Genomic DNA, 25,284 nt, shown 5'->3' with positions numbered 1-25,284 from the left:
CACAATGTACTTGTGTTGTTCCCCCTACTTCCAACTTTACATGTATCTCCAATCACCTGCCCAAACCTCTCCCTCCTTATGCCAATGTGGTACTCCGTCAACCCGCAGACCATATTTTTGGCCCCTTTGAAAGTGCCCATGCAATACAAATGCTGCAGTTGTAAATACATATCAACTACCATTTGTTGTGTTTGAAACATTTTATTGAATAATAAAACCTAATAAACATAAGCTGGTTATTAAAGCAAAACAGAACATCAGTTACCATACACATAAGCGACGAAAGCTGTACATAAAAATCAACATACTGTAACACAGCAAAGTTATGTAGAGCACAATTCTTAATTTCGGGCAGTCTTTAAAGTTCAACAATCAAAACGATCATAAAGAACAGGAAAGGAAAGAAGGAAGGTGGGATATAGTGGTTTCATTAATGTAATGCTTCCTACATATAGAAAAACAAATACTAATTATTTTCCTTAAGCAATAAAGCCCTCACATTAAAATACTAAGAGAAATATATTGAACAATGAACATTTCATGTGTAATTAGAATTCAATTTGAATATTTTAACCTTCTCAGCATTATTTGACTCATGATTGCAACCTGAATGCTATCTGGAAAGGAACCGCCTCATGGGGTTCAAAATCACATCTTTTCCAACAATAGGATTAAAATGATAAACTTGAATTTCAATTCAATTTATTGATTTAGGTCTTTTTGGAGATCAACAATTTTAAATATATACAAAATCCATGTAAAATTGTCACCTAAACTTGAATTCAATCCAGCTTTTGATTAAGCACTTCCCATTCCAGCAAGCATCACAAGACCACTTGTTGTTATCTTCCCAATTAGTGATAATGTGTCAGATGGCAACAACAATAAACATGTTTAGAATTTTACCTTGGAAAGCAAAAACATGCCATTTCTGAATCATGGTGCACAATAAAATGTAGGAACAGAAGGGCATCTTTAGGTATAGCATTCATTAAGGATTGAGAGAGGCGGTTGTTGTAGTCATACGCACTGGGGTTAGTTTAGAAAAGACAAATATAGAACTTCCTTTATCTTTAGAAATAATACTTGCAAAAGTGTATGTCCAATAATTTCAGATAATTTACTGATAAAGATATCAGATAAAGATCCCCTAATTTCTTATACCTAGTGGTATCAAAAATCTGCTAGAATTAACAGACGTCTCTTCTAGATAAATCCAGGTATGAGAAGGTATTAAATTCAATTATCAACTTTCCGTTATTTTAACATATTTTCTCAGTGCACAGAGTATTTTTCCTACATTGATCACAATATTTCAAGCAATGGTCTGTGCTTAAACGTACAATGAATGGGTAAAAATGTATTTCTACCACAATCAAGAAACCCTTGTGTCTATGAGGATTACTGCTGCAAATGAAGACCTAGCTAAGATGAAATATCCCTTTAAAGGGAAGATTTCCCTCACCCACCATAGTTGGCATGTTTCCTCATTCGGAATCTCCTCCCACCATTATACCTAGTTACAGTACAGGGTACAGCCCCCTCACTGAGAGGGAGGAGTTCAGGCATGCTTTGTTATAGAGAATGGTATACGAAATACCACAAAAATGAGCTCAGGGTAGAGGGGGCAGCAGAGTGAAAGTTAATAAGAGGTCAATATGTTTCAGCCTATGAACCCTCCAAAGAGGTGTTTGCGGCTTTCTTCAGGACCTAATCAAAAGTGTTGCTGCTCATTGTACTCAATCAATAACTAGCATTGGCATAGCCAATAGGTCTCGCCTTTGGGACCTTATAAGTGTTTAGCCATGCAGGTCCAGTAACAATGTGAAATAATTTCTCTTAAAAAAGAAGACTATAAACTAACTAAGCTAGACGTGACTTTATTACTGGTTAATCAAATGTTTCTGGAGGTTTAGTATATATAAAGAAATCCTTTTTTCTGTGGCGTGTCATATACAATTGATGCTCTAAATTATGGTAAGAGTACACAATGTCAAAAAATTCAATACTGCTTTTATATTAATATACCTTTGAAAGCTTGAAGTGAAAGAGCATTCTAAATGTCATTTGCTTATGAGTAGGCGCTAATGACTATTTCCGGATGACAATGTAGTTAGCATTTTTTGGTAAAAGATGCGTTAGAAGTATGGGTAGGGAAAATGGCTATTTTGGCCAAAGGCTCCTCTTTCTTTATGCATGCTAGTTTTAATTTGTACACAGAATCACAATTTTTTTATGTGGTACACTGTAATGTTAGATGAATCTGTTTTACCCTTTTGATAAGCAAGAGATGACAATGAACCATTTTTTCGTCCCTGGTTTTAAATGGATGCAGGTTGGAACAGACAAGGTGTTGGTTGACTGCCTCAGAAAATAGTTGTTTCCCGCATGCTGCTTTCATGCGACTTAAATCCCTTCAGTCGAAGAGGCGGCTGCATGCCTGCAGATATGGACAGATCAGTACTTGGCTGGTTCAGTTCACCAGTGGAGCTAGAATAGAAGCTGTTTAGGGCATGGGTTTAGCTTCCTATTGGTGCAGCAGGTGCTGTGGCACCAGGTCCCAGACGCCTTAAAGGTCCACTGAACCCTGATAACTGCAGTTTGTCACAGTTCAAACAAAGGCATGAGGGGCCCACAGAACAGTTATTGCTGTTTTCCACAGTCCAAACAGAGGGCAGGTGTCACATTTCCTTTCTTGCCTTAGGGCCCAGGGCACACTGGCTAGGCCACTGGTTAAGGATGCATTGGGGAAGAGGTGGGGAGACAGGTGGATATTAAAACAGCTCGACAATGACTTCATGCCTGGGTATTAAAGTATTCATTGCAAATAAGGACTGAAGCAGGAATAGATCTCATAATATCGGGAGGCCTACTTACAAATGCAACTCGATAAGTGGCTGCCTTTTAACATCTCACTTATCACCTCTCCTAATTTTCAGTTTTATTTTAGATGCAGACTTAAATTGTGACCTATGAATATGTTTATCTATCTTTAGGTTCCAAATGGCCCATCTTTTCCATATGCAAGTATCAAACAGGTCGGGAACACCCAATGGCTTTGAACTTGATAAAGCCACATTAATCACTGGTCTTGAAATGCAAATGGCAGCATTAGGCACGCAGAGGTGTAATCTACGTAATCTCATTATGTACCTTAGTATACAAGTAGTACCACATTCATTGTATACCTGAATTAAATAGGCACACAAAATAGTACCGTATTTAAAGGCCCAGTTCAGAATTCCAGGGAAGGTGCACTGTCCCAGACTACACAACGGTGCAGTCTTCAGTGGGTGCTGTCATGTCACACAGGGGAAGTACACCAGATTATGCTGGAAAAAGCATGTGGTGCCCCAACGTAGGTACAGTTGTAAACCACCAGTCTGCTTACAAAGTAAAGCGTCTAGCAGCTATTAAACAAGGTGGCACGTTTCCCCTGCAGGTGGTTGGGGTCTGTCACCATCCTGTCAGGTGGTGGTATAGAATCAGTGCGCCTCCTAACTGCTTGTTTGCCCTTTCGCCCATGTCAATAATACAGTGCAGTCGCAAGACAAAAGGTATTCCCACACTTGAATGTGGCCATGCCCAATACAAAGGAAAGCATGCCCGCTGAGAATCTCTCCTATGTGATCCAAGCTACATAAAGGGCTATGTAAGTGTCTGCAGCCTCTTCTGTATAACAAAAGCCAAAATGCCCATGGGATGCAGAAAGAGGGTGCACTCTGATGCTTCATCATGTACGAAGACTTTGGCGTTCGTCTGTACTAAGCTAGTGACAGAGTAAGTGGAGTGTTTATTGCCCTCTATGTCACTCTACTTCTAAGCACCTACTACAGCTTGTACATTGGTTACTGTAATCTGTTCACCTACATTATGCTTAATATAAATAGTGCACTATTTCGGCGTTTGTGTCTGCCTACAATGTGGACATGATACAAACAACAGTACCTACAGTAGTGTAGTTCCTATATTCCCAATAGGCTCTGCGCATTGGAATAACATAAACAATAGTTTAGACGTAGGACTGAAGTCGACTAGGTCTCTATTGAATATGTTAAAACTTAATTGTGAATGCCAGCTAGCTCAGAGGTCACTAGAAACGTTCTCGAATTCACAAGAAGGGATTAGTTTCCGACAACCGCATAAACATGACAACTTTGTTCCCCAAGAATAAGAAATATATCTCTAGAGTCGCGGAAACAATAGATTGCTGTTTCACTCAGTCAATTGTGCATGCTTCGTTTCACCAGGATTTGCAGAGAAATAGAGAGACAGTGTTTTCAATAAAAAAGGTTATTTATTGAGCAGTCTTCTTTCTCATGCAAGAGAAGTGAATTGCTACAATGGCAATACTTGTTATAAAGTAAAGTGCGTACAGTAAAAAAAGTATTATGAAATAATACTGTAAAAGCATGATATCGTTTCTAAGCCATAAGATACATAAAATGGATAAAATAGATACAATGATAAATAACGTCCGCTTGTGGGCTATCTCAGCTTTTGAGAGGTGCCACCCATCAAGCCGGCCATACGCTTGATGGGGTCTTCTCCAATGACGACAGGTTGACTGTAAAGGACCCTCTTCCCCTCTCTTGGTCGGATCACCTTGCTGTACCGATTGAAATGGTTTTCTGATTGATGACAGGAATGAAAAGGTCCCGAGCAAAATGGAATTACGGAGGAATTTTAAAAATATTTCTAATACTTCCCTTGCCCCCTGTATCTCTAGTATGTCTACCTCCCAGGAGGCAGACATCCATCGGGCGGTCTCGAAGTTTGAAAATGCCGTTACCAAGGCATTTGACGAACTGGCCCCTGCCCGGTTACGTTATTCCGCGAGGAAAAAACCGTCGGCTCCGTGGTTCTCTGAACACCTAAGACTCCTTAGGCAGGGAGTCAGGAGACAGGAGCGTCTTTGGCATACCAGCTGGGATCTAAGGGACAAAGATGCTCATAAGATCTTATTGAGAAGCTACAAGGTGGAGGTCATAAGGGTGAAACAGGAATATTTCACTGATCTTACCATCTCACTCTCCTCCCCGAAAGAGCTCTTCAAGATTGTTGACTCTCTGACATCCCTGCAGACCCCGGATCCTGTTATTGCCTCTCAGCAACTCTGTAACAACATAGCGCTCTTCTTTCAGACCAAGATCGCGGATATTTACTCAGCCTTAGAGCTACAGAGGTCCATAACCTCAGAGCCCTCGGCCCCCTCTGTTTCCCATCAGTTTTCACTGAAAACTCTTCTCTGGGGCGCCTGGCCTCTTTTCCTCCTCTTTCTCTCCAGGAAGTAGAGAACCTCCTGGACAAAACTAGGTCTGGCTCCCCTTTAGAATCCTGTCCGCTAAAGATCCTCAAGCAGTGCAGGGAATCTCTCCTGCCCCCTCTTGTTGAACAGGGCCATGAGGGACGGCATCTTTCCTCAGCAATGGAAAAGGGCAGTGGTAAAGCTGCTGCTCAAGAAACCATCTCTCGATCCTGGGGTATTAAAAAACTTTCGCCCTATTTCACTGCTCCCTGCTCCTGCGAAGATGCTGGAAATCCATCTGAACAAGCATCTTCGGGGCTTCGTGGAAAGCTCAGGTCAGCTGGATTACTCGCAGCATGGTTTCAGGAGGGAACACAGCACCAAGTCTGCCCTCACCCTAGTGCTGGATAATATCCGCACCCGAGTTGATGGGTCCCAGACCACCCTTCTGATCCTGCTAGACCTCACAGCCGCCTTCGACACCCTTTCTCCCTCAGTTTTAACATCTTGCCTGAGGGAGATTGGGGTTGAGGGGGCTGCCCTGTCCTTGCTGACCTCCTTCCTCGACCAGAGAGAGCAGAGGGTGAAGTTGGGAGACTTTCTATCTCCATTCCTGTCTGTGCAGTGTGGGGTTCCCCAGGGGTCGGCATTAAGTCCGACCCTATTTAACATCTATGTGACCCCACTTGCCAGACTGATTAGATCTTTCGGGATGGAGGTAGTCTCCTACGCCGATGACACCCAGATCCTCGTCTCTCTCTCCCAATCGGTCAGCTCGGCTGCCTCCAACTTTAGATCTTGCATGGAGGCAGTCGCTCAATGGATGATTCACAATTCATTGAAATTAAATGGGGAGAAGACGGAGGTCATGGTGTTCGGAGCAAAGGAAGAAATATGGTCGTCGGATTGGTGGCCGGACTCACTGGGAGCTTGTCCTGTCCCTGCTTTATCAGCTAAAAACCTAGGAGTCTTGATTGACCCTACCCTCAGCATGCGTCAACAGGTCAATAGGACAGTCTCAACCTGTTGGGGAATTATCCATGTACTGAGGAAGATCAGACACTATCTTTCTCAGCCGGCCAGAAAACAGGTAGTGGTTGCACTCATTGGCTCCCGTCTGGACTATTGTAATGCACTGTATGCGGGACTAAACAAGGGTCTGCTGCAGCGCCTGCAAATGGTCCAGAATGCGGCGGCCAAATTTGTTTTAGACCTGCCCAGACGTGCCTCCGCCACTTCCGCCAGAAAATCGCTATACTGGCTCCCCATCGAAGATCGGATCCTTTTTAAAACAATATGCATGACCTACGGGGCCTTGGCCAGACGAAGTGCTACTGGGATTGGATCCATCTTGTCTCCGTATAGCCCCTCGAGGAATTTACGCTCTACTAACAAATCTCTATTACTGGTCCCCCGCACCCGTAGAGCTAAATGGGGTGGCAAAGCCTTCTCCACTCTGGTACCTAAGTGGTGGAATATCCTTCCGCTGGATCTTAAATCCCTTCCCACCATGCAGTCATTTAAAAAGGCTCTGAAAACTCGGCTCTTTGCGAAGTCATACTCGTAGTTGTGTTCTGCCTTCTGTGTCCTGATCGGTTTTTGTTAGGCGCCTTGATGCCTCCGGGTTTTAGTTGCGCATTATAAATTTATTTCATTCATTCAACGACTAAAAGTACTCAACTGGTGCTTCTAAAATACGCCTACTCCGGTGTACCTAACCTAAGTCTAGTATGAGGGAAGAAGTAAGTGAGGTATAGCTTAAGTTCAGTATTTTTTGCCAAGAATCTATCCAAGATTTCTCTAAGGGTCTAATGAGCTCCATACCTTGCTTTTAGAATGAAGGAGGTCTTGTATCTCTCTCTCAGGACTCGATCTCCCAGTAACCCGGAAGGGTAGCAGGGAAACACTGGAGCTGGATTTCTCGGCTGAAGAAAAGACAGCGTCTTTCTCAGTGCGTCAGCTGGAGAGTCAGCTTCCTTCGGCACTCCTACAGCAGGGCATCGGGCAAGTAGTTAATCGATCTGCTCCAAACCACCGTGTGTTTGCTAGGGCAGATGTGGGTATATTTATACCTGGAAGGTGCAGAGTTTGACGTAAGACTGGACATAATAACCTCACTAAGAGCTCGCAGTTCTTTGAAAACTCCATGAGTTCTTGGACAAATCAATACTTAAGCAGGGGGAAGTCCCGGACTGCTGAAGTTTAGTTTCTCCAAGAATTCGTTGTGGATTCTAGGAACTTGTGGAAGTAGCCATGCCGTATTTGGACTGCATTGGCTATGTCTAAATATGGTTATGACTCTTATGCCTATATAAGGATATAATAAGTTATACCTATATAAGGGCATGAATCGGGAAAATTACACTAGGGTCCTAGATTCGCCTACAACACTACTAGGTGGATGTTACAATTCAACAAGAGTCTAAAATACTTCAGCACAACTGACTTTGCATCAATATTACAGGGCATCAGTCTTGATGGCAAGCCAACTTTGTACACATTATTATCAGAGACTATACTTGCCACTTGGAAACAACTTTACAAGAAAATTTTATAAATTTTCATACAGTTGTATTTATATAATAAAACAACCTACCCACAATAATTGATCTATCTATTCATCTTTTTGGGTTCTGGAGTAGCATGCTACTCGCTGAAAAGCACTTCAACACTTCATCAGGGGTAGCAAGGCCTATATAAATGCAAAACCATCCCTTTTCTATCCTACCAGTCTCTTTTTCAACCCAACTAACAGACCAACATGTCCAGCTCTCAAATACATTTTATATTTCCCTACACTAATTCACCACTAATCATTTTGGGATCCTAGAGTAGCGAGCTACTCGCCGATAAAGTGCTTCAAATTGACCCTAACGCACTCCGCTGCTCGCAGAACTCTGCGTTGAGCAGTTGAGTTTTTTTGACACTTTGCCGAGTTCTTCATTGAGGAACACCGCCTAGGACTAATCTTAGCAGGAAAATCTAAATTTCAGTCATATGTTAAGAAACAAGTGTGAGTAGAAACCTTTTGGGTGGAGAAAATTTAAGACATTAATATTGTGAATTTTTTGATGTTTGCAAGTACTAACACTTCTCTGTGTCAAGTAAAGACCTTGAGAGTTTTGTAACTTTCAGATACTCAAATTGTGGATTTTGTTGCAATTAAAACATTTTCAAGGCCTGAAATTTCTTTGGAGGTTGCATGCGGGCAGCCTAAGTTATCCTGCGAGAATTTCTTGATAATCCTATTGCAACTACAATATGTGTTCTCTCATGTAAAGTCAGGTTGTTAGAAGCTTTTCTGCAACTCAAGCTACGCCTTACTTTTTACCTGGTGCGGATGCATTTCTCATGTTTAGTGAGATCTCCTTTCTGAGTATAACGTTTCTAGCTTTCCCCTCCTGTATAAGGCTTTAGTCCAGTGTGAATTCTCTCATGTGAAGTGACATTATATTTGTGATTAAACCTTATCTGACATTCAGAACACACATAAGGCTTTTTTCTCCCATGTGAGTTTGCTCATGACAAGTGAGACGTAATTTGTGACCAAAACTTTGCTTGCATTTCGAGCACTCATAAGGTTTTTCCCCAGAGTGGGATCTCTCATGAAGTATAACTCTGTCTTTCAGATTCAAGCTTTTATGGCATAAGGATTTTCTTCAGTGTGGAGTTTCTCATGGTGAGATAGCGTTTTTCTCTGCAGCTTTTCTGGCATTCGCGCCCCAGGAAGTGACGCGGCCTTTAGATCGGCGCTTCCAGATGCTATTAGTGAGTTGGCTGCAGGTTGTTCCAACTTCTCCATTATTGGTGATCTGAACCTGCACTTTGACAATCTAGCTAATTCTACTGTGTCCAGTTTAGTGGCAGATCTTGAAGCACTACAGCTGGCTCAGCTGGTGTCGCAGCCTACCCATATAGGGGGACATATTCTTGACCCTTTTTTTCCAACATTGCCGAAGCCAGCATTTCTAGTCCTACACCGTTGGCCTGGACCGACCATTATTTGGTACGGACCCGGTGCCCTATGCCTGTTTCGCAACCCAAACCAATGGTGCGCTCTATCCCTAGGCGGCGTTGGAACAAGTTGAAACTTGACGATTTTTTTCATCTCTTGTCGTCCGACCCTCTAGGTGAAATTGAGTCAGCAGATCAAGGCTATGATAGCTACTGCGACTGGGTAACTAGGGCACTAGACTCCCTTATTCCGTTAGTTTTGTGTAAATCTGGGGCTAGGAATACCAGCCCTTGGTATGATGATTCGTTGCGTGCACTCAAGACCATCTGTAGGCGTGCAGAGCGGGTTTGGCGCAAAACGTATAACAACGAGGAAAAAGTTTTGTATTTGGCCACTGTGAAACAGTACCGTCGGGCAGTTTGTAGAACCCGCGCTGCCTTTTACGCCCTACAATTTCGGACTAGCACGAACCCCTCCAAAACTATTTTTAAGGTGTTGAAAGATCTTACCGCCAAAAGGGTGACGGCGACTTACCAGAGCTCCTTGGAGCACTGTGAAACTTTAGCGGCTTTCTTTTTGGAAAAGGTCAATGCCATCTATCGTGCCTTTCCATTGGCTACGCCGGCCGCTGACATACCTGTTGAGCCTCTGGTTTCGGAGGAGCTACACTCCTTTCCGAGCCTAACACCTGAAAGCCTCAGTAAGCTGGCTCAACAAGTGAAGTCGGGGTCCCCGGCTGATCCGCTGTGCCCGGCTCTATTTAAAGATCTAGCCGCACATGACACCTCGCCGCTTTGCTTATTGATTAATACGTCACTTACTTCTGGCGTAGTTCCACGGAGGTGGAAACAGGCTGTGGTTAGGCCTATTCTTAAGAAGCCTAACTTGGATGGCAGCAAGCCCGAGAATTATCGGCCTATTTCACTCTTGCCGTGGCCTGCCAAGGTGACCGAGGCGTACGTCAACTCTGTCCTCTCGGAACATCTACTTCAAGCTGACGTTCTTGATATGACGCAGAATGGGTTTCGGGCTGGGCACAGCACGGAAACGGCACTACTGTATATGGTGGGGCACTTACGTTCCGTGCTGGATGCGGGTCAAACGGCGGCGCTGGTGCTATTAGATCTGAGCGCCGCGTTTGACACCGTATCGCACCCTATCCTTCTGCGGCGTCTGGAGGAAGTTGGCGTCACTGGCCCTGCTCTCCAGTGGTTCCGGTCCTTTTTAGCCAATCGTGCCTTTAGCGTGAACGTCTCGCCGTATCAGTCCAAATTCCACCCTTTGGACCTGGGAGTCCCCCAAGGCTCCTCGCTGAGTCCTACGTTGTTTAATCTATACGTAAGGCCGCTGGCTGAGGTAGTCAGGCAATGGGGTATGACCATGGTGTCGTACGCCGATGACACCCAGCTAGCGGTCACGATCAGCGGGGATGCCGAGGTGGATGCCCCCAGATTCCAACAAGGACTGCGGGCGGTCGCAGACTGGATGACGTCCAACTGTCTCCAGCTGAACGCTAGTAAGACCGAGGTCATGATTTTTGGCAAACAACCGGAACTCTGGGGAGAGAGATGGTGGCCTGCGGATCTGGGCCCTACACCTACTCCAGTCTCTGAGCTTAAAAACCTCGGGGTCTGGCTGGATCCTTCCCTTGCGTTTGTCTGTCACACCAAACGTACGGCAGCCTGTTTTGGCATCTTGCGGGGACTTCGCCCCGTGCTTAAGTTCTTTGATGCCCCCACCCGGCAACTCGTGATCCAAGCCACAGTCATCTCTAGGCTGGATTACGCGAGTTCCCTCCTAGTGGGTCTCAATCAAGCAGAAGTCGGTCGCCTTCAGCGCATTCAGAATGCCGCAGCAAGAGCGGTGGTAGGATTACCTAGATCATGTTCCACCACCACTACATTGCGATCGCTGCACTGGCTTCCCGTGGCACAGCGGATCCGGTTTAAGGTCCTCTGTGTTGCCTATAAAATTCTTAAGGGATCCCCGGCTGCAATTCTCTCCAACCTCTTGGTCCGTTACACCCCGGCCCGAACATTAAGATCCTCCGATTTAGAATTGGCTGTTGTCCCCCGCTTTAAGCTTAGCAGGGCTGGTGGACGCTCCTTCCAAGTCCGTGCTGCGGTGCTTTGGAATTCCCTTCACCCTGCAATTCGTGCCCTTAGGGATTTGTTTTCCTTTCGTCGTGCGGGGAAAACTTTTTTATTTATTTAGTACTCTGATCCTCTGGTTTTGTGTTCAGTTGTGTTGTGCTGCTGCCTTGTCGGGCGCCAGGACGCTCCTTCGCTGGAGCAGCTGTGCGCCTAATAAAAACGCATAACATAACATAACATTCAGAGCACTCATAAGGTTTTCATCAGTATGGAGTGGATTATGGTTAGTGAGGCTGTGCCTATCAAATAGGAATTTCTAGCATTCACAGCATAGGTAATGTTTTTTCCCTGTGTGCGTCTGCTCATGTAGGTGAGATTGCATTTAAAATGGATGCTTTTCTGGCACTTGGAGCACTGAAGTATTTTTGATGGTGTGTTTTCTTATGGTGCATGTAACCATCACTACCTCTGAATCTTTTCTGACATTTAGAGCACTGATGTTTTTCCCCCAGTGTGGATTTTCAAATGTACAGTGAGATCAGATTTACGGCTGAAACATTTTTGGCATTCAGAGCACTGATAAGGTTTTTCCCCAGTGTGGGTTCTTTTATGGTGAGTGAGATTGATTTTTTCACTGAAACATTTGTGGCATTCAATGCAATAAGGTTTTTCCCCAATGTGGGTTCTTGTATGCCGAGTGTGTATTCTTTTTTCACTGAAACATTTCTGACATTCAGAGCATGGATAAGGTTTTTCCCCAGTGTGGGACCTTATATGTGTAGTAAGTATTCTTTTTTCACTGAAACATTTCTGGCATTCAGAGCACTGATAAGGTTTTTTCCCCAGTGTGGAATCTCACATTTCAGTCAGGTCAGTATAGCTCTAAGCTGGCCCTGTACGCGGACAACTTGATTTTATATACGGGTGATCCAGGTACATCTATTCCTCGGATCGAGGAACTGACAGCAGAGTTTGGGGCATTATCAGGATACAAGGTGAACAGATCTAAGACTGAGGTCATGTGTTGGAAAGTAGATCAATGGTGTGGCACTGAGAGTCGGGAGTTTAGATATCTGGGAATATATATTGTGAGGGAATTGGATCGAATTCCTAAGTTAAAACTGGACAGAACAACTAGGGAAATGGACCGTTTGTTTAGCAGATGGAAGAACCTCCCATTGTCAATATATGGGAAAGTGAATCTAGTGAAAATGGTCATTCTCCCCAAGCTCTCCTACCTGTTTTCCACAATACCGCTAACATTCCCTAAGAAAGACATAAATAAGATACAGAGCAAAATAGGTAGTTTTGTGTGGGGGGACAAAGGGGTGTGCCTGACCTGGAAGAAACTCAGAAGAAGGTTATTAAAAGGTGGGTTAGCTCTCCCCGATATTAGTCTATATGTAGTGGCATTCCAGTTTAAGAGCCTACGCATGCTACTTACTAAGCCAGACGACTCATCCTGGGAAAGATTGCTGGGAGAGATGGTGAGAGCAGAAGGGGGAAGCGATGCCTTTATGTATAAATTTGGATCTCCTAGATTATTCAAGCGGGTTCGTTTGAAGATACTAAAAACCGCCCTAGGGGCGTGGCCAAGATGGCGGGGTGAGCGGACGCTTCCTCCCGTAGCTCCTCCGGCCCAGCTCAGCTCGAGCCCCGATTCCTGCGCTTCTCTCCCCCCGCGGCTGCACTGCGGGCGAGAGAACTGTGCCGGAGTTCCTGGGGCACATTTTAATATCACTCTGACTCCTGTTGCCCCGGAGGAAGTGCCCGAAAAGTTTGTTCAACGATCGGCCCATGGAGAAGAGCCTGAACGGCCCGAGGAGAAGAGCCTGGAGGCGGAGCGTCTTGCGGCGCTGTCCGCGCGCCTCGGCTGGGCCGAGTGCTGAAAGCTAGCAATCCCGAGGGAACGGACCCGGCGGGCTCCGCGGAGTACGGAGGCTTCCTGGCCGGAGCCTTCGTGACCAGAATCATCGCTGGACAACGGACCCCGGACCCGCGCTGGCGATCTGCCCCCTTGCCATGGATGTCGGTGTATGATGCCATGCGGACCTCGAGCCTGGAGGCAGGAGACGGAGGGGTTTGAGCGGTGGCCGATCTGGGTGTACCAGCCGGTACAACTGTGGGACACTGGTTGTGCACTTTCCCGACCCATTGCTGCCCGAGGGTCGCCCGCGGACTTGCTGGCCTAGACCGCCCTCCCGCGTTCCGCCCTTCCGCCATCTTGTCGCCGAGGAGCTGGAGCTGGCGACCCTCGCCCGCGCCCTTGTCAAACGGGTGCCTCCTTTCATCCTGGCTCCTGCACCATCCTCCCTGGGAGTACACTGCTGAAGGACTCTGGCTTTGGCCCTGTTCACCGCCCTGGTTGGCTCGATGATCGTCTCGCCCCGGCCTGTACCGCCATTTTGTCGCCTGTGACGCATCACCCTTGTCTTCGGCGGGGCCTTCGCATCTGGTGCCCACGAGCGACTGGGCGCATCTACAGCGGCCAGCTCTGAGCTTTACCCACTGCGGAGGCCAAGATGACTGGGAGAGGAGGCGCGAAAAGGGGGGACCGCACTCTACCAGACATGCTCAGCAGGGCCCAGCAACTGCGGGACAGGACACAGCCGTCCCCGGGGTCCTCCCGGGCCTCGGCAGACGCCACCGGAGGCGAACCACCGGTCACGAGGTCCTTCATGGAGGACTTATTCAGCTCCCTCAAAGAGGAATTCCAGATGCTTAAAACCGAGGTGGCCAGCGAGGTCCGTGAAGTGCGCAGAGAGGTCGAGGGCCTAGGCGAGCGTGTCGACACGGTGGAAACGGCGGCCCAGCGTCGCGATGAGGAGATAGTCCATCTCCAGCAGGACGTTCTCCGCCTACGGGAGCAGTGTGTCGAGCTCCAGGCCCATTCTGAGGACCTCGAGAACAGGTCCAGGCGGAACAATATCCGGGTGCGGGGCGTCCCGTCCGCGGATGAGGGAACGGACCTGGTGGCCTATCTGCAGGACCTGTTCCGGAACATTTTGGGAGAAGGAGCGGACTTCCCGATCCGCATCGACAGAGCGCACAGAGTGGGCCGCCAGCGCCAGTCATCGGCACCCCCACCTGATATCCTGGCGTTCCTGCCGGATTTCCCCCTGAAGGAGCGCATTATGACGGAGGCCCGCAGGAAGCAGCCAGTAACCTTCAGAGACCGGCCCGTGGCGCTCTACCAGGACCTGTCCGCCATCACGCTGCAGAAGCGCAGGTCCTTCCGTATCGCTACGGACTTTCTGCGGGAGCATGAGACGGCCTACTCTTGGGGTCACCCCTTCCGTCTCATCTTTCAATGGAATGGGGTGCTGCACCAGCTGCGCTCCCTCCAGGATGTCTGTGGGGTGCTGGGACTCACGGCTACAGAAGAAGAAGGGGCGACGCCCGCGTGGAGGCGCCCCGAGCGACGAGGCCGACGGAGATCGAGGAGGCGCCAATCGTCGGCGACTGCGAGTCGCCCTGACTCCCCTACCATCAGGGCGGATATGGCGGAGGCCCTGAGAACTGCGGCCAGGAACTTGCCTGACTCTAACCGCGTGGCCATGACGGCCTAACTTCACTCCGGGGGGAGAGATTCTTAGCCTCTACGATGCTGGGTTGGGGCTGGGGGTTGGGGGGGAATGGTTGGAGGTGAGTGGCTGGACGTCCACTTGATTGTTTTCTACAGACTCGCCCGTTTGGGCTGGACTGAGACAATGGGGTGTTTTTTCTTGTTTATGGTTTTGGCTAGTTGCCATGGGTTGGTTTTGGGGGGGTTTAGGAGTTGGTTCGATGTGGGTGGGGTCCCGTCCGATGTTGTCCATGCACACGCGAGGCCGGCTCTGGCCTTCCCTGCGCCCCTGCCCCGCGCGCCCCCTCCACTGATCCCTCACTTACTACATAGCGCTTTGACTCCCTGGGAGCGATGCCGTCTTTGAAAGTGGTGACCCTTAATGTTAAGGGTCTGAATAACCCTGTGAAGCGTAGGGCGATCCTTTCCCTGCTAGAGGGGTCGCAGGCGGACATTTGCCTCCTGCAGGAAACTCATTTACTCCCCAAAGATTGCCATAGGCTGCGCTCTGCCAAGTTCCCCACGCAATTCTTCTCCTCGGCAGCGACCAAGACTGCGGGTGTAGCCATTCTTCTGGCCAGCTCCTTTAGGGGCGAGGTATTGTATAAATATGCCGAGCAGAAGGGGAGGCTTCTAGTGTATCGCATGCGGCTTGGGGGCATCGCCTTCACAGTTGGCTCCGTGTACAGCCCGAATGACCACCAGGATCGTTTCCTGGAATCTGTGTTGGTAGACGTCACTGCCTCGCCCGATCGCCATGTTGTCTTGGGGGGAGACCAAAATATGGTCTTTGACTCAACCTTGGATAGGTCTGCCCAGCGCTTCCCGCAGACGGGGGAGCTTTCTCGAGCAGTACAGGACCAGATTGCAGAGATGGATCTGCATGACCTCTGGCGCACTATGCACCCCACCGATAGGGACTATTCATATTTTTCTCACGCGCACTGCACTTATTCGCGGTTGGACTATCTTTTGGTGAGCGGGCCGCTTCGCTCGGCCGCCACGGCGGCAGACATCGGGGTCTTGTCCCTGTCCGACCATGCACCGGTTTCCGGAGTTTTTGCTTGGCCGGCAGCCCCCCCCTCCAGAGGGATGTGGCGGCTTCGGGACACGCTTCTCCATAAGAAGTCGGTGGTGAAGCGAGTGGGGGAGGTCATTCAGGAGTACCTGGTCCACAATAGCAACTCCGACACGTCTTTAGCGACGCAGTGGGCAGCCCTGAAAGCGGTCCTCAGAGGGGAATTTATTTCCATTTCATCGGCGGAGAACAGAGAACGGCAATGTAAGAGGGATGAACTGATGGCGCAAGTCAGGGAACTTGAACAGGTTCACCGCCGGACGGGGGCTCCTCGAGTTTGGAGGCAGCTGAAGGCAGCGAGGAAACTCCTCTCTGCGCTGGACCTGGACCGGGCAGAATATGCGGCGTTGCGCCTGAGGCATGCCTTTTATACCGGCGGAGACAGATGCGGTAAGCTCTTGGCCCACCGGCTCAGGGCTGCGCAGCAACGCAACGTAGTAAAAGAGCTAGTGGGCGCAGATGGGGTCCCGGTTTCCGGTGACGCGGAGGTGGCGGATTCTTTCCGTGGCTTTTACGAGGCGCTGTACGCCGCAGAACCCTCCCCACCGGGAGAGGCTGAGGCCTATCTGGAGTCAGTGACCCTCCCAGCCCTGGAACCCGCCCAGGCGGACCACCTGGAGAGGGACCTCCATGTGGAGGAAGTCATCTCCGCTATTGCACGGTTGAAGCACGGTAAGGCCCCGGGCCCGGATGGCTATACGGCCTTGTTCTACAAGACCTTCTGCTCCACTATGGCGCCTATCCTGGCTCGCTTGTTCAACTCCTTCTCTGAGCCGGGGGCCATCCCACCGGACCTTCTCTCGGCGACGGTGTCGGTTATTCCGAAACCTGGGAAGGATCGGACCCTGTGCGGCTCGTATCGGCCCATTTCGCTTCTGAATGTGGACCTCAAGCTCTACACGGGGATCTTGGCGGCCAGACTGGGACTGCACCTGCCGGGCCTGGTGGAGGCGGACCAGGCTGGTTTTGTACCTGGTAGACAGACGGTCGACAACACCAAGAGGGTGACGCACGTGCTAGAAAAGGCCTCACGCGTCCCGGGGGAGCGGATGCTACTGTCGGTCGATGCGGAGAAGGCCTTTGATAGGGTTCATTGGCCGTACCTTGAGCTGGTTCTCGGGAAACTGGGGATCGGCGAGAAGTTCCGCACCATGGTCTTTAATTGTTATAAGAGACCGTCGGCATCGGTGCGCGTCAACGGACACAGCTCTAGTAGCTTTGCCATTGAGCGTGGCACGAGACAGGGATGCCCCCTCTCACCGCTCTTGTTCACCCTCTACATGGAGCCGTTTGCCCAGAGGATTCGCGACAATCCGGACGCTATTGGGGTGAAGATGGGTCCAAACCCCAGTGCGCGACGTTGCTGCCCGTCCAATCACGCCCTACGAGCGGTGGCTGGTAACCCGGACCTCGGATGCCAAGCTTATCACCGATTTATATAAATTTCTCCAACCCCCGCCGTTTCATTACCATAACCCGGGGAGAGAGCGCTGGCACAGGGAGTTGGGCAGAACCCTGAGCCACAAAGAGTGGGACAAGATCGCATATCGGGCGAGGCACTCTGCGTACCACACTGGGCTGACGGAGACCTTTACCAAGGTGTCTACCTACTGGTATTACACCCCGGAGAGGCTCTACGAAATGCACAAACTCACAGATAAGGGTTGCTGGCGCGGCTGCGGACAGGAGGGTACTCTCTCGCACATTCTCTGGGCGTGCCCGGTACTGTCTGCCTATTGGAAAGAGGTCTTAGATGAGGTGGACAGGCACTTCGAGATCGAACTCCCGCGCTTCCCGGCATATGTCCTGCTAGGCCTCCCCAATGACTTGATGTACCCGCTGAAGTCCCGCAGGGGCAGGCAGATTGCGATTGCGCTAGGCTCGGCGGTTCAAAATATCCTTGTACACTGGCGCACCCCCGCTGCCCCCTCTATCACTGGCTGGTTACACAGGCTTTGGCAGGTACTGGGTATGGAGAAAATGTCGCTTACAGTGGCTGGAAATGTAGACCAGTTTGAAGAGCTCTGGCACCCCTTTTTGGCACTGCTGTCCACGGAATTCCGCGAGCTCACATGTCCGCGGTACCTACGCCTTCTTCGGCTGACGCCGCCGGCGGCTCCAGCAGAATGAGAGAGGTGGGATCGGGGGATTGGGGGTTGGGTGTAGGGGACGGGGGTACATGCTTCTAACACGGACTTTTGGACGGGGATGTTGGGGTGTTGTTTTCTTCCTTTTTTTCTCTTTGTATTTTTTCCTCCTAACTTCTCTGGGGGCGGGGGGCTGGGAGGGACTGTGTTATTTTCACTGTGTTGCGGGACGCTACTCAGGCTTAGCTTTGATTGGGAGGTTGGGGACTACTGGAGGGTTATTCGCACTGACTTATTGCTTTATGACATATGCCTTGTTCCCCTCCGGGACTGCCGACCTCCCTACTTTCCTCCAGAATCGGTGCAACATTCAGCCTTTTGTACTGTATGTAAACTTACCCTCCTGTTTCCCTTCCCCATGTCTTTTTGTGCTTTAATAAAATGCTTTAAACCTAAAAACCGCCCTAGAGACATAGTACAGGGTAAGGGTAAGCAGTGGGATTGGGTACTATTCAGACTCAGCTCCAGTTTGGGATTCACCTGGTACCCCGGACTGCTTGAACGATGCCTTGGCAGTACCTATAAAATGGGCTGGGATTACGAAATGGAAAGAGTTAATGGATGAGGAAGGGATATACCCATGGGAGTACTGGAGGGCAAAGGTAGGGACAGATTTATCAAGATTTCAATGTCTTCAATTGGTGTCTTGGCATACAGCGGAACGTGAGGAGATAAAAAGTAATGAGGAAATAGAAAGGTTAAGTCAATCCTTCACACCCATTATAAAAGAAATCTCGGTATGGTATCAACATCTACTGAAGGGTGAAGACACTGGGATAGCTTCGGCAGAGGGGGTTTGGAACAATTCCTCCATGGCACCACAGGCAGAGGGCATGCTTGAACCATCTTTGAAGACACTCTACAAACATATAAAGCCTGCCTGTCTGAAAAAGAACCATTTTTTCGTGGTCAATAGGCTTTACTACACTCCTTATAAAATCGGGAAATTTGCCCCCTCACCGCCACCAAAATGCCCGAGATGTCAAGAATTGCTGGCACATGACATCCACATGTTTTTCGAATGTTTTTCTTGCTCGTAAGCCACTATGGTCAAATTCAAACTTTATCGAGTTTGCTAAACCGGCCCTATTAGATGGTTTTTGTTGATAAGAATCGTGCGCTATTGAACCGCGAGGTATGCCACAACGGGTTTCGCGACCGTGTGTGCATTAAGCTCATTATATTGTCCGGCGCAACAGAGATAGTCGCGCATAAAAAAATTGGATATAAGCGCGGGGTAATAACTTAGCCCTGTGATATTGTTTTATCTAAATTAAAGAGACATAATGTCTAGAGATAATAATCGTAGGATCCGATTTTAGAGGGTCTTTAAGTACGTATACGAGACATCAGTATTAATATTAACATGAGGTAACCTTTTCCTCTAAGACTAATGCCTTAACGCGAAGATACATATAGCTGCAGAGGTAACAAGCATCAAGGTGTTCCCTCTACTAAACTGTCCAGCAGTTTGATGATTTCCCAACTGCGTGACTCCATGATGGGATCGTATTTATTAATCCGATAAGAGGTATTGATTTATCATTTGCCCTTTAACTTTATCTAAAGACTCCAGGACATGCCTAAAAACTTTTTTACTAAAAATATATGTGTATTTCTGTCTATTTAGTACGATCGTGTTGATCCGACTTCCATTTATTCATATCGCGGTCACCCTTGGTACAGCATTTATCTACACCAATGAAACTCTTATCCACAGGTATGATTATACTTGGCCCCTCAATATAGGAGTTAATAATGTGACAATGACAGGTATGAACATGTGTCCAAATAAGTGCCTCGACATATTTTATGCCCTAGGTGGATGTTAAAAAAACTCTCACCAACTGCAAGATACGACGCTAAATGATCAAGTAGCCGTATCGTTTCGTCACCATGTGTACATTTTCATACTAATCTCTCAAAATTTGAGGTATGTTTCTCTATGGGGGAATTGTAACGATTGCATACACAATGTACGGTAAATTTGTTGTTTAAGGTATATTGTGTGGTACCGAAAAACACATAAGTGTGACATATGTGCAAGTATGCTTATAATAGCTACCCCTTTTTCTCTCAAATCTAAAGGTATGCTCTTTATGTGGGAATTGTAAGGATTACATATCCAATATACGGTAAAATTGCTGTGCAAGGGATGCTATGGGGTATTGAAAAACACATAGGAGTTCCATGTGTACAAATATGTTTAGAATTGTTACCCCCCTTTTTCTAATAATTGATCAAAGACAATGTCTTTTTAGTTTTAATAACACAAACTAAGGGATTCTGTTGTATGCGTCCACATAGGACTATGTATTAAAAGTAAGAAGGTAATCAATAACGTCAGGAAATATTAGGACTCTGTGTAATGTGGATTTTAATTGTTGTATTTCTTTTTAGAGATAAAAACCGTCTTGAAGAAGGTGTTCTCATCCTCACTAAGCACCGAAACGCCGCGTCGACTTTTGGTTTTTTAATGTGTATTTTGTATAAATATTTGTATGAAATGATTGGATCATGTATTGACTCCAAGGCTAAGTCTGTCGGGATCTAGCCCAACGCGCCTGCTCAAGGAACTGCAATCACCGGCGGTCCTGGGGCGCGGAACTACATTTCCCAGAATTCCCGGCGGGGATCCAGGGATATCTGCCGGTAGACCAGGAGGTCCGGTGTCAGTAATTCTTTCCGGATCCTAGGCAGCGGCTGCTCCTCGGAACGGCGCCTTTCCAAAGGCTCCGTGTGTTCCAGTCTGACCGGTACTGGTGAGAGCGCTTTTGTGGGTCTCTGTTAGCGCGCTGGTTAGCGTGTGGAACAAGGTGAACCTTTACATGATTTCTGATATCGAAATCACAAAGACTATTGTTGGCTGGAGATTTGCCTCGCGGCTGCGAGGAACTGTTGGTTTCTTATTTGGCATTGAGCTCGCTGCTGCGAGAAAACATTTGGGCATTACGAGCGTTCGCTCTTTGAGTATATTCTCATGAGGAATGAGCATACTGGTGTGAGTTCAACCTTCGAGTGGCGGAGTGCAGGGGGGGATTGTTGGACCTCCACACTGCCGTCACGAACCTAAGGCTAAGGGTTCATGAACAATTGTGATTTTGTGGCAAGGCAATTACCAAAGCGGAGTGTGGTAGTGAGTGAACTACACACTGCCGTGTTTGGGTATTTTTTGGCATCAGCAAGGAAAGAAAGATTTAATCTGTTTCTGTTCGAATCAGATAACAGTGCTAAAGTTTCAAATATGGTTTAAGCACGGGAAGTGCCATTTCATTATACTTTCGGGATCCTTTTACCACTCAAACGTTTTCACAGTGGGGTAGGTTTAAGTCAGTCATTTCTAGACTTTACGCTTCCCCAACCAGGCTTGATAGTAACCCTTTTCTTTTTGTATTAATCAGGAAGGAAGACGGGAGATACAGCACAGGGTGGTTAGAGTCAATTGATTTCAGGTGAATACATGTTGGTATGGTGTTAGAAAGAACTAATGAGAGTAGGATGTAGCCATGTATTAACCTGTATATTTTTGTCTTTCAGTTTCTTTATCCCTGCTGCCCCTTTCCTTCTCCTCTTTATTCTTTCTGGGTTTTTTCCCCTTTATGGGGTTTTTTCCCTCGCCGTATCGTCTGAGCACCCTGTGTTTATACTTCAGGGTGTTCGGTCGGTCCGGAGGTGGAGCATTGTTGCTGCACGTGAATCCTGCGGAGTGCAAAGCCTAACAGAATTACTGACCCAAGAAATACACTCTGCCTGATTCATATGCAGCAGCAATGGGGACCATGGAGGATGTGTTACAAGCTTTGCTTTTGGTACAGCAGGAGCTGGCCTCTTCCAAGGCTGAGACAGCAGCTTTGCGGGAGAAGGTGGAGCGTTTGAGTGGTAACCCGTTCAACGCTTCCGCATCGTCTTCTAATGTTCAGGTTACTGTACCCCCACCTATTCCATTGGCTACTCCTGAACGGTTTTCAGGGGATCCACGTAAGGTGCATGTGTTTATGACACAGGTGCTCATGCATTTTTCCTGTAAACCATCCTCGTTCCCCACAAATCATTCAAGGGTGGCATTTTTGATTTCTTATTTAATTGGGGATGCAGCTGATTGGGTGGTACCCTTGGTGAAACGTGATGATGCTCTTTTGTCTAATTGGGCAGAGTTCAAAAAGGAATTTGAGAGGGTTTTTGACCGAAGAGCCACCACTTTCTGTGTTGATCGTGAGCTATTGACATTAAGACAAGGTAGAGGAGAGTTGATAACATACCTAACGGCCTTCAATAGGCTGGTGGTAGAAGCATCATGGCCAGAGGAAAAAAAATTATCTTTGTTTTATCAGGGGTTACATGATGATTTAAAAGATGTAGTAGCACAGGTAGATCCTCAGCCCACTACTTTTGAGGACATGGTAAACCTGGTGTTAAGGTTAGACAGTAGACTAACGGATAGAGGTAGCAATAGGAGACGGTGGGAAAGAGGAGCGTACTTTGTTGACAGAAACCCTAGGAAAGTATCTGGGGGTACGGAAGCTACGTCTGAACCAATGGAGATAGGGGCTCTTAGAGCACCATTGTCTAGAGAAGAGAGAGAAGCCAGAAGGGTACAGGGCCTGTGCATGTACTGTGGTAAGAAGGGACATTACGTCCGGGAATGTCCTTCTAAACCAAAAGCATCAGGGACTTTTAGTAGATTTAAGAAAGTCGCTGTGTCTAAAACTGTAACAGAGAACGAACAGAAGGAAGACCACACAGCGGGAGTAGACGGTGAACAAGCATGGAAGCTTACCTCCCTGTCCTCATCGGGTGATGAGGAAACAGAGCCTCACCTGGTGGTGGTGATGACGTTAGAATATGAGTTAGAAAGATGTCCAGTAATGGTGATGGTGGACTCAGGGGCGACTGGTAATTTTGTAGACGAGGGACTGGTAAGACGTCTAGAATTGCCTCGAGTTCTTAGGGAGACACCGGAAGATGTTTTGGCAGTGGATGGGCAGCCTTTAACCTCAGGTCAGATAACGGAGAGGACTGGTGATTTGGGGCTATCAATGGTGACGCAAGGGTGTGTGCATTCTGAGGTGTTAACATTGAACATCATAGATGCTCCGCAGTACGAGATTATTTTGGGCATGCCTTGGCTGCATAAACATAACCCTGTGGTGAATTGGCAGTCAAAATCTATACGATTCGACCCAGAGACCTGTAAGGACCATTTCACTCCTTGTATGTCTGCTAATGTCTCCGTGTTAGCTACACCATTTTTTGCAGCCACTGCTGCGGAAAAGGATGTCAAGCTACCAGTAGTATACGCTTCTTACAGTGATGTGTTTAGTGAGGTGAAGGCAGAAACTCTGCCCCCTCATAGGGAATACGACTGTCGAATTGATTTAGTGGAGGGGGCATCGTTACCATCTTGTAGAGTGTATGCTTTGTCTGTGCCCGAAACCTCCCATCTGAAGCAGTACATTGACCATTATACTCGATTGGGTTTTATACGCCCCTCTCGTTCTCCCGCAGCTTCCCCTCTTTTCTTTATATCAAAAGCCAATGGGGACTTGAGAGCATGTGTGGACTACAGGGCATTGAACAAGAACACCATTCGTAATCGATACCCTCTTCCACTCATTTCAGTCTTGCTCGACCAGGTGAGAGAGGCCAGGATTTACACCCGTTTAGATTTACGTGGGGCATATCACCTGGTTAGAGTAAGGGAAGGGGATGAGTGGAAGACGGCGTTCAAAACACGGTTTGGTTTATATGAATACCTAGTGATGCCTTTTGGGCTTTGTAACGCCCCAGCAGCATTTCAGTTTTTCATAAACGATGTGCTAAAAGAATACGTAGATCAATTTGTGGTGATGTACATAGACGACATCTTGATATATTCTCAAGATGTTTCATGCCACACGAACCATGTCTGCAAGGTCCTGGATAAATTGAGAGAACACCATCTCTATGTAAAGCTGAGTAAATGTGAGTTTGGGGTGCATGAGGTGGAATTTTGGGGTGTGAATCTTAGTCCTGAAGGATTACAAATGTCAGAAAGGAAGGTACAGGCAGTAAGGGATTGGCCAGCCCCCAAGAATGTGAAAGAGGTACAGAGCTTTTTGGGGTTCGCCAACTATTATCGCAGGTTCATTGTACACTTCTCCCAAACCGCTGTCCCTATCACTAGGCTGTTAAGGAAAGGGAGGTTATTTGAGTGGACAGGGGAGGCTGAGCAGGCTTTTCAGGCGCTAAAAAAGGCCTTTACTACAGCTCCAGTGTTGGCGCATCCTGTTCTGGAACATCCATTTATCGTGGAAGCTGACGCTTCAGATGAAGCCATAGGTGCGATCCTGTCTCAGAGAGACGTACATACTGGTCAGCTTCATCCTGTTGCCTACTTGTCGAAAAAACTGAGTTCGGCTGAGGTCAACTATTCAATCGCCAAAAAAGAACTCTTGGCAATTAAAAAGGCTTTCCAGGAGTGGAGACCGTATCTGTGGGGAGCAAGTCATGCAGTCACGGTGTACACAGATCACCGGAATCTCCAGTATATGTCCGCTGCTAGACACCTCACGCAAAGGCAGATGCGGTGGATGTTATTCTTTTCAGAGTACAACTTTGTTGTAACCTTTCGTCCCGGCTCAGAGAACAGAAAAGCGGATGCCCTTTCTAGACAGGGAATCCCCGCTGGAAAAAATGCCGAAGAACAGTCAATAATACCTTCCACGAAGGTGGTTTGTGTTGTGAGAGCTGAGAAGTTTCTGGAGGACATAAAAGACTCTAGGTCCACGGACTATTGGGTTCGTTGGGCTTCTGCCAAACCAGACAGGAAGATTAGGCAGGGCTTACCCTTCTATGGAGAGTGTTTGTTTCTGCCTAATATGGAGATTAGAAAGAAGGCATTCAGTTGGTGTCATGAAGCTCCTGCGGCGGGACATCCAGGGATCACAAAGACTGTGAATTTGCTTAGAAGGCATTTCTGGTGGAAGACTCTTGTGAAGGACACCACTCAATGGGTGGGCAGCTGTGAAGTCTGTGCGAGAAGCAAGGGGGAAACATCAAAAAAGAAAGGGTTGTTAATGCCAATGCCCACGCCTGATCGCCCATGGTCAAACATTAGTTTGGATTTCATCACAGGCCTCCCAAAAGATCAAGGGAACACCGCAGCTCTGGTGGTAGTGGACAATTTAACGAAAATGGGTCATTTCGTACCTTGTGTGAA

At 47.7% G+C, this 25,284-nt stretch overlaps 1 protein-coding gene across 1 annotated transcript in view; it reads right to left on the bottom strand.

The window, feature by feature from the left end:
• Positions 1–181: 181 nt before the first annotated feature.
• LOC147737259 (uncharacterized) overlaps positions 182–25,284 on the bottom strand; it is a 286,653-nt gene continuing 261,550 nt past the window's right edge. Inside the window, exons 5-6 of the mRNA XM_086922902.1 lie at positions 18,479–20,626; positions 182–12,864 (exon numbers count right to left, since the gene is read on the bottom strand). The gene's annotated coding sequence lies outside the window, so the exon portion shown is untranslated. The remainder of the gene's footprint in view (positions 12,865–18,478; positions 20,627–25,284) is intronic.

The sequence above is a fragment of the Lissotriton vulgaris genome, chromosome 1_1, assembly GCF_964263255.1.
Source record: "Lissotriton vulgaris chromosome 1_1, aLisVul1.2, whole genome shotgun sequence".
NCBI lineage: Eukaryota > Metazoa > Chordata > Amphibia > Caudata > Salamandridae > Lissotriton > Lissotriton vulgaris.
The sequence above is the reverse complement of the archived record's forward strand: the minus strand, read 5'-3'. Positions and strand labels throughout refer to the sequence as shown.